The sequence below is a fragment of the Grammomys surdaster genome, unplaced genomic scaffold (assembly GCF_004785775.1).
Source record: "Grammomys surdaster isolate TR1022 unplaced genomic scaffold, NIH_TR_1.0 125896, whole genome shotgun sequence".
NCBI classification, from domain to species: domain Eukaryota; kingdom Metazoa; phylum Chordata; class Mammalia; order Rodentia; family Muridae; genus Grammomys; species Grammomys surdaster.
In genome coordinates, this window is record NW_021620720.1 from 2,800,900 (window position 1) to 2,811,152 (window position 10,253).

Below are 10,253 nucleotides of genomic sequence, written 5' to 3' on the forward strand. Positions count from 1 at the left end.
AATGGAATGCCCGAGGGCACTAACGTTCATGTTCTGATGTTTTCCAGGGTAAGCTGGCTAATGTTAGAGGGGCTGTTCTGAGTCAAGAGCTGGATGTTTCCCAGTGCAGATATGTGCCACCCTGTTCTCCATCACGCTCCAGGTTTGGCCAAGAGTTGCATACACCAGGCCTGTAGGGGCCAGAGATGATAAGGAGGAAGGAAGCAGTAGTAACTGGATGCAGGACCCATGCTGAGCTGTTCTCAGCCCCCGCTGCTCAGCAGGGTGGGCCCATGCGTCTTAATATTTCTCTATAGAAAGACACTCAGAATTTAATGTGAAAATCCCTAATTTGTTGGTAACTAATCAAAGAAACTAACAAAACAAAAACCATGAAAACAAGCTGGGTGGTGGTGGGCACATGCCTTTAATCCTAGTACTTGAGAGGCAGATGCAGGTGGATCTTTTAGATTAAGTCTAGCCTGGTATATAAAGCTAGTTCCAGGACAGCCAGGGCTACACAGAGAAGCCTTGTCTTGATAAATAAAAAACCTGAAAGCCGTTCTGTGGATTAAACTATGCTTGTTGCTCTGCACCTGCAGATCAAAGAACTTTTAGTTTTTATTCTGTGCAGAGAAGTCTGTGGACAAAAAATCTACCTTCAAGTGCTCAGCTGTCCCTAGTCTGTGTTTGGCAGCCCCCAGTCCATCCACAGTAACTTTCTATAGTTGGCAGAGAGCCATGCACAAAGGCCACATTATCTAGGTGTCTTACCTTTAGCCACTGGACATGGTTTCTAAGGATGTTTTTGGGTGCCTTCAAGAGGCCACCAGGGGGGACTGAAGAGATGATGGCTCAGCAGTTAAGAGCACTGACTACTCTTCCAAAGATTCTGGGTTCAATTCCCAGAAGCCACATAGTGGTTCACAACCATCTATAATGGGATCTGATGCCCTCTTCTGGGGTGTCTGACAGCTACAGTGTACTCATGTAAATAAAACAAATCTTAAAGAAGAGAAAGAAAGGTCACCGGGCAGTGGTGGCGCACGCCTTTAATCCCAGCACTTGGGAGGCAGAGGCAGGCGGATTTCTGAGTTTGAGAGTTCGAGGCTAGCCTGGTCTACAGAGTGAGTTCCAGGACAGCCAGGGCTACACAGAGAAACCCTGTCTTGAAAAAACCAAAAAAAAAAAAAAAAAAAAAAGAAAGAAAGAAAAAAAGAAAAAGAAAGGTCTAAAAAGAGGCCACCAGAGGGCAGAGGCAGAATGCTGAATATGTTGGCTATTTATAGTGTGTATATATTTGTTTTGTTTTCTGGTTTTTAGGGGTTGGGGTGGGGTAGTTGAGATAGGATCTCACAAGGCCCAGGTTAGCCCTGAACTCACTTTGTAACCGAGGATGACCTTGAACTCCTGATCCTCCAGCCTTCATATCTCAGTGCAAGGATTAGAGGCATGCCCTTTAAAGAATTGTATTATTGGGCCAGGCTTGGTGGCACACACTTTTAACCCAGTGTTTGAAAGGCAGAGACAGATCTGTGAGTTCAAGGTCAGCCTGATCTATATGGTGAGTTCTAGGACAACCAGGGCTCTCTGGAAACATTCTCATGGAGAAAAATTGTATTTCTATCATTACTATTTTCATAAGGCTCTCATATTGTAGCCTATGTTGGCCAGGAACTCAAGGCCATCTTTATTTAGCCTCCCAAGTGCTGGGATTACAGGTGTGAGCCAACACACGTGTTTTGGATGGGTATGTGATTAAAAAAAAAAAATCTAGGGTGCATATAAAGTGAATGATTGAAAGACTGTGATGGTGAAGCCAGGTATGATTGTGTATGCTTCTGAGAGAAGGGCTACAGGGGACTTGGTAAAGGACAAAGAATAGGCATTCTTCCCAGACGGAAGAAGCATGTATGGAGGACAAAGCAGGGCATGATGGGAACTGTCAGTAGACTAGATCACCAAACAAATTAGAAATGAACTGGGGAATAAGCTAGAGTTACATCACCAGGTCTGAGCTCTGGCATTTCAGCTTTTTTTTTTTTTTTTTTTAAGATTTATTATTTGTATGAGTATTTTGCCTGTATGTATGTATGTGCACCATGTACATGCCCAATGCCCTAGGAGGTCAGAAAAGAGAATCAAATCTGGAGTTGGAGACAGCTGTGAGCTATAGTGTAGGTGTTAGGAATTGAACCCTGGTCTTCCGCAAAAGTAGCACATGCTCTTAACCACTGAGCCAACTGTCCAGCCTTTAGCTTATTTAAATATCCGAGTTATGCACAGGTATAATCTCATAAAAATTAAAGCTTTATCATAGGCTTAGACCCATCACCGAAGGCTCAGAGTTGACTTTGGATATAGGGTATAAACTCAGGTGCATTCCCTTGTGTCCCAATCACAGCTGCAGCCCTCTACTCCAGACAACAGCTCAGCTAAGGAGTTGCAGCTTGGGGGCTGGGGCACTGCTAGACTCTGACTCTTCCACCCCTTGCAACTGGGATTTCTCACTGAGAACAGGAGAGCTTTCCCCTGTCTTGCCAGGGTGGAGAGAAGCACTTGCCCACTGGAAGCTGGGACCGAGTCACAGCCATGTCTGTTTACAGACTATGTTGTCTACAAACAGGTGTCTCTCTTGGTTTCTTCTGTATCCTGTGGGTGATCTTCATCATCTTCATCACCATCACCACCATCATCATCATCCTCACACTCATTTCAAGTCAATAAGATGGTTCATTGAGTAAGATTTTTTTCCGCCAAGACTGAAGATCTGAGTTTGATGAAGTCCCACATGGTAAAAGGAGAGAACCTACTCTCAAAGGTTGTCCTCTGCCCTCTTCCTGCATGTGTGTGCTTATGTGTGTGGAACTGAATCTCTCTTTCTACCCTGTAGGTCCTGGAGACTGAACTCGGGTTGTCAGGATTGACAACAGTCATGTTTGCCAGATCTTGTCTTGCTGGCCCTGTTTGTTTTGTTGTTTTGAAGCAGGGTGTCATGTGGCCAAGTTGGCCCCAAAGTCATTCTGTAGTTGAGGATGACTTTGGATTCCTGATCCTCCTGTTTCCAATATACAAGGTTACACGAGTGTACTACTACACCTGGTTTTGTGCCCTAACTTTTTTTAGATTTATTATTATTATTATATTATTATTATTTTGGGTTTTTTGAGACAGGGTTTCTCTGTCCTGGAACTCACTCTGTAGACCAGGCTGGCCTCGAACTCAGAAATCCGCCTGCCTCTGCCTCCCAAGCGCTGGGATTAAAGGTGTGTGCCACCACTGCCTGGCAATTTACTAATTTTTTGTATATGAGTACACTGTTGCTGTCTTCAGACACACCAGAAGAGGGCTACAGATGGTTGTGAGCCACCATGTGGTTGCCTGCCTCTTTCTAGTGTAGTGCTGTGCTTAAAGGTGTGTACCATCACTGCCCAGCTAAAGATTTATTTTTAAGTGTGTATGTGTGTGGTCTATATGTAGTTTAGTACAAGTGAGGGCAGGTACTCATGGAAGCTGGAGGTTTTGGGTTCACCTGGAGCTAGAGTTGCAGACAGTTGTGAGCTGCTTGATGTGGGGGCTGGGAGTCAAACTCTAGTCCCTTCTCTTAACCACTGAGCCTCAAGTAGATATTACTACTCAGTCAAATCAGAAGCTTTTGCTTGTTTTTTTGTTTTTTAAGAAAAAGTTTCATGTAACTCAGGCTAGCCTTAAACTTTATATGTGACCAAAGGAGACCCTGAAGCCGGGCATTGGTGGCGCACGCCTTTAATCCCAGCACTTGGGAGGCAGAGGCAGGCGGATTTCTGAGTTCGAGGCCAGCCTGGTCTACAGAGTGAGTTCCAGGACAGCCAGGGCTACACAGAGAAACCCTGTCTCGAAAAACCAAAAAAAAAAAAAAAAGGAGACCCTGAACTTCTGATCTTCCTGCCTCCACCTCCCCAGTGCTGACATTACGAGCATTTACCATCACTCCTGGTTTAGCTGCTGGTTGTGAATGACTTTTCTCTGAGCGAAGCGATCACTATTGTGGAGGGTTTAGCTGTGCCCTCTTTCAAAATGATTAGCCCAGCTGGACTTGTTGGCTGTCATTTATTTTTGGGTTTTCAAGACAGGGTTTCTCTGTAGCCCTGGCTGTCCTGGAACTCTCTCTGTAGACTAGGCTGGCCTTGCAGTCAAAGAGATCCTCCTGCCTCTATCTACTGAGTGCTGGACATAAAGGGGTGTGATGCCACCACGTGGCTTGAAACAGATACAGCCTAAGCTCCAACTCAGAATCCTTCTGCTTCAGCCTTCTGAGTGCTGGGATTACAAGTACCAGATCTAAGAGGAAAGATGCTAGTCTTATTTTCAGTGTTCTGATTTCAAAGACAGGGTCTTACCATGTAGTCCTGGCTGGTCTGGAACTCAATACGTAGACCAGGCTGTCCTCCAACTCACAGAGATCTGTCTCCCTCTGCCCAGTGCTGAAGTTAAAGGTCCATCTTAGCCATGTATATTTTTTTCCTGAAACAGCATTTTTGTGTGTAGCTCTGGCTATCCTGGAACTCGTTCTATGGACCAGGCTGGCTTTGAACTCATGAGATCTGCCTGCCTCTGGCTCCCTAGTACTGGGACTAAAGGCATGTGCCACCACCATCCGGCTCTATTTTTCATTACATTATAGATTACTGTGTGAAATCTGTTTTGACTCACAAAGTTTTAAATTATTGTGTTGGTCAAAAAAGGTGGGGCTGGCGCAACCTTCTGCCTGTGTGTGCTGTTTTGCTTGAAGGCTGAGCACTGGGCCTCTGTCCATCCGTGGGCATGGGCTTGGTTCTGCTATCTCAGTGGATACAAAAGGTTCTAGGTGATCTCATAGATGCTGTGAGAATGGCTGACTGATTGGCCTCTGGCTCTCATGGATTTCCACCTGCTTTTTAACATCAACCTAGTATTAAGAGTTCTGCTGGGAAGCTAGGAAGTTCTAGACAGATCCCTGATAGTCCAGAAAGGTCAGGTGATCTGTATTTGCCAAGAATGAGGAGGTCCCCAGGGAGTTGGTCCAGTGGCCTCCAGGGCTTTGGGGCTGGTTTCTATGCTGCTCTCTGGACAGAGCCCAGTGGGAACAAACATACCCTGGTAACCAGCTCTCAAAGGACAGAGTCCTGTGGCTAAAGTGGAAAATGTGTCTGGTGCACATGCATAAACACACACACACACACACACACACACACACTCTCATAGTTACTGTTCTAGCACTCTCAAGACCTTTTCCCATGAAGTCCCACAGTCCCAAGCAGCCGGAAGGGCAGCCAGTCATGGGAATGAGCCGTGGCCCCTTCCCTGTGGAGGCTCACCCCACCCTGCTCCATGTACTCTTGGCCATAGGAGCCCAGCTCCCCACCACTACTCCCTCCTCTACTTTGAGAGGAGGAAATTGCTGAACAATGTGGCAGATCAGGGAGTGCGCACAGCGCCTGGAGCCCAAGGCCAGGCCAGGTCTTCAGCAGGCCTTGGACTCTGGCTGTCCTGCTGCTCCTGAGTGTTCTCTCAGTTCAGTCTTCCTTCTTGCTGGGAGACATCCCCTGAGAAACCAGTCCTCCTCTTCCTTCCATTGGTTTTTTTCCGCAGGGTGTGATAGCCAACAGTGTCTTCCTGCCCTCGTTCTCACCATGTCAAGGTCGAATTCCCTTCTAGACCAGGCAAGTCCTCCCACTGGGGGATAATGGAAGTGCTCACAGGCACTCAGAGGGACACATGGAAGTAACCTTGTCATTTCCAGCCTCATGCTGGGAGGATGGTGGGAACTACCGGTTGGTCTAAAATAGCTTCTGCCTGGGTCCAGAACCCTGCTCTCATCCCTGATTCCTGATCAGTCCCAAGTTCAGTGTTCAGCTCCCTAACCTCAAAATGTCTGGTTTATGACTGGTGTGGTGGCACACACTACTCATTGTGGTACATGGTTGTGAGGCAGGAGGATTAATAGAACCCAAGGGGCCCAGGCCAGCCTGGATTACAGAGTGAGAACCCACTGTAAAATTAAATAGCCTTTATGGAGGTGCAGACCTGTGAACTCACACTTAAGGGGTGGAGGCAGGTTGATCAAGATCATCATTGCTGGTTGCTTAGTAGGTTCAAAGCCAGCCTCCAGTAAAGATTTTTAGCCTGCCATGTTGGCACACACCTTTTAATCCCAACACTCAGGAGGCAGAGGCAGGTGGATTTAGGTAAATTCAAGGCCAGCCTGGTGTACAAAGCAAGTTCAGGATAGCCAAGGCTATTACACAGAAAAGCCCTATCTCGAGAAATCAAAACAAACGAACAAATATTAAAAGAAAATTTAAAAAGGTGGATTTTAGGGCTGTGTGTGTGTAAATGTATTGGTAGGATGTTTGCCTAACATGCATGAAGCCCTGGGTTTAATCCCCAGTACTGCAGAAACCAGGTGCATGCCTGTGATCCCACGCTTGGGAGGCAGGGTGATCAGGAGTTTGAGGTCAAAGGCTTTAATTACATAGTAATTTCTTTTTATTTTTCAGTTTTAGGGCTTTCATCCCAAAAGGCCTGAACAAAGAGCCGATTACAGGTGTGGACCTGAGGCCTGGGGCCTCTGCCCCAGGGGAGCCAGCCTTGGTTGGGTAGGGCAGGTAGAGGGGATACAGATGGTAAAGTGAGCTAATACTCAAGAAAGTCTGGTTTTGTAAGAATGTATTCTCCTTCTGACCCCTTTCTTCCTTACTCTATGTTCCTGAGTATCCTCTTTTCTAGAGAGCAGGGGGACTGGCTTATTTTTGTGAGGTATCTCCTAGACACTGAGTAACTTATATTGTCCAGCTGAGACTCGCTCAGGTGCCAACTGATTTTCACACTGGTTAGAAAGGGCTTCAGGAGACCTGACTAGTTCAGTCACACAGCTGGCAAGCAGACTGGTTTAAATTTGTCTTACCATGTTGCACCATAAGGTATTTTGGTTTGGGGATAGATGCAACCCAGGGCCTCACACATGCTAGGCCAGCATTTTGCCATGGAGCTACGCCACAAACTCTATTTTATTTAAGTTAATAGAAATTTAAATAGCTGGGAGCAGTTACAGGACAGTGTAGGTAGAGGGAGGCTGCTCCCATCTTTGCGATGTTCTCACTTGCTGGCCTAGTTGCAAGAAGATGGTCACCTCCTAGATTGCAAGCTGTGGTACCCGCTTCTGACTCCTTCTGTGCAAATCTAGACAACCCTGGATACAAAATCTAACTTCATCTGATAGCTTTGAAATTGAGCAAGTAAGTTTCTTGCTGTAGATGGGTCAATAAACATTAACAGACGGTAATTCTCTTCATCATAAAATAAAAATTAAGGCTGGATGGTGGTGGTGCATGCCTTTGATCCCAGCACTCCAGGAGAGACAGGCAGGTGGATCGCTGAGTTCAAGGCCCGTCTGGGCTACAGAGAGAGAGTTCCAGGATAGCCAGGGCTACACAGAGAATCCCTGTCTCAAAAACAAATAAACCAACAGAGCTGTTGTAAAAATTGTGCTTTGGGAGCTGAGGAGATACCTTAGCCAGTAAAATGTTGCCTTGCAAGTATCTAGACCTGAGTGTGAGCACCCTCCCCAAACCCTCCCAGTATGAGTGCTGGTTTGTTCTAGCTCTAGAAAGATGGGGATTCCAGGGGTTTTGTGGAGGAAAGGTGGAGATCCCAGTCAGCCTAGCTTACTTGGTGAATTCTAGGTCTCTGTCACACACTCGTTCCATCAACCAAGTAGCCAACACCTGAAGAATATGACCTCAGGTTGTCCTCTGGCCTCTACATGTATACACATACATCTCAGACACACATGAATATGTACATACACATACATCCCACCCAACCTCACACAAACCCACAGAAATGCTTAGTAAATGGTTGGTATCAATGTCATAATGTGCTCTTAGTATTTGTCAACTGATTAATCAGAAAGTGTCCTTCAGACCACAGGGTAACTTGCTCAGGATGGTCTGGCAAAGCCTGAGGCATTCTCTTCCAGGGTCAGGAGTGTTGGCCAGTGGGTGGAGCTAGGTTTAATAGTCCAGTTCTGCTATGTACTAATGTAAGAATTGACCTAACTTGAATTTGGAAGAGTAGATACGGATGGCTAAGGATGACAAGGTAGAGGATATTTTTCCTCCCTTTGAGACAAGGTTTCTCTGTGTAGCCCTGGCTGTCCTGGAACTCACTCTGTAGACCAGGCTGGCCTTAAGATCACAGAGAACCACCTGTCTCTGCCTCCTGAGTGCTAGGATCAAGGGAGCATGCCATAGGTGAAGTTTTGTTGTTGCAGGGGTGGGGTGGAGTGGGATGGGGATGGGAGTAGTTTAAAATAGAGTTTCTCTGTGTAGCCTGACTGTCTTAGAACTATGTAGAGGCTGGCCTCAGCTCAGAGATCTGTCTGCCTCTGTCTCCCCAGTGCTGGGACTAAAGGTGTGCACTGCCATGTCCAGCAAGGTGAGCCAGAGTTAGAGAACCATTTTGAGTGAGTATCTAATGATAACCATAATAGTTATTTTTCCACTTCAATTTTTGGTAAAAGAAAAAAAAAACTTTAGTCTGAAAGCCCCATCTTTCCTTCTGTACTATTTTGGTATCCCCATGATCTGAAAACTAAAATCTTTTGTGTGCGATAGAGTCCTTAGGTCCTGAGGGGCTCTATGATTTGGGACTGGACTGCAGTGGAGGTCATGGTGACCCCTGCATTTTGGAGTAATACCAAGGTGAAAGTACAGTTTTTTCAAGCTGATTCTTCTACATGTTGCTTTCTCTGCAGTGTCCTTCAGATTGAGTACTTACCTCATATTGTGATGGCCTCTCTCTCTGGCCAGATTGTGACATCCAAGGTAGGTACATTGCCTGGCCCATCGTGAAATATTTCTGGACTCCTGCCCATTCTAGAAGCACATAGTAAGTAGCTGTTTACTGAATTTTGACTAAATGAATGAATGATTTGAGGTGACCATTGTGGTCTGAGAGTGCATTCTCTCCCTTTACCTCTGCCTGCCCCCCACCCCCCTCTGAAATAGAGTCTCACTGTGTTGAAACTGGGCTTCAACTCACAAAGATCCACCTACCCTTGCCTCCTAGGTGCTATCATAAAGGCTTACACAATCTCTTCTGTTTACAGTCTAAGTTGACTGTGCACAGGTTTGACACCTAGGGTTCTCCTGTGATTTGAGGGGTATGTACATTGTTGACTGACCTCTTGGCACTAATCTGTGATTAGAGGACCAGTCAAGACAGTGGCAGTACACTAGGTGCCTTGCATGATCAATTGAAGTAGCTTATATTGGTTGACTGGAAGCAACTGTCAACAAGTTAGTGAGGAGCCTATGAGCGTGACCTATAAAGATCTGGCTTCAGATGACAGTGCGCTTGGTCAGTAGCTGGTGTTGGGGGCAGGGGACTGACTTGAGACTGTCTCCAAATAGGAGAGATGGTTATTTTCAACTGACAGTGAGGGACCAACAAGATGGCTGAGGCAGTAAAGGTACTTGCTGTCATCTGATGATTAATTTGTATTATGAATTGAAAAAGATCTGTGAGATTAGATTCGTACTGGAAATGGTGCTAATATAGGAATAGTAGTCTTCTATTTCAGATTTTGTTTTGTTTAGTGATATATACTCCCCGGGTTTACAAATAGTACTCCCCGGTTTCAGTTTGGCCACACACAAAAGCAGCACGTTCCCAGCGTGAGGAGGCACACCTGTATTCCCAGCACTTGGTGGAAGGATAGGAAGTAAAGGCAGGAGAATCAGGGGCTCGAAGTCGTCATCTTCCAGTGAGTTTGAGGCTAGCCTGAGCTTCAAAGACCGTATCAAAACAAACAAACAAAAAGCAGAAATGAATGAGTGGAGAGGGCTCAGCACATAAGAGCGTTGGTTGCTCTTCCAGAGGACTTGGGTTCAATTCCCAGCCCCTTACACGGCAGTTCACACTGTAACTCCTGTTCCAGGGGATCTGACACTCTTACACTCTAGAGATACATGCAGGCGAAACACCAGTGTGTATAAAAAATAATCATACATCGATTATTAAGAAAGAACAAAAGCAGAAATGAAGACTGGCCTTGGCCAAGCAGAACCTGAGTCCCTGGCATCCAGACCTCCTTCCCCGCTTCTCACTGGCTACCGCCCCTCTTCCCGAGACGCTAGCTCGCCCTTCGTACGCCTGCGCCTAGGCGGGGCGGCGCTTTGCCCTTTGTTGTGGGCCCCAGTTTCCCAGGACACCAAGCGGCGCTGGGTGGGGCTATGCAGATGAGGTACTTG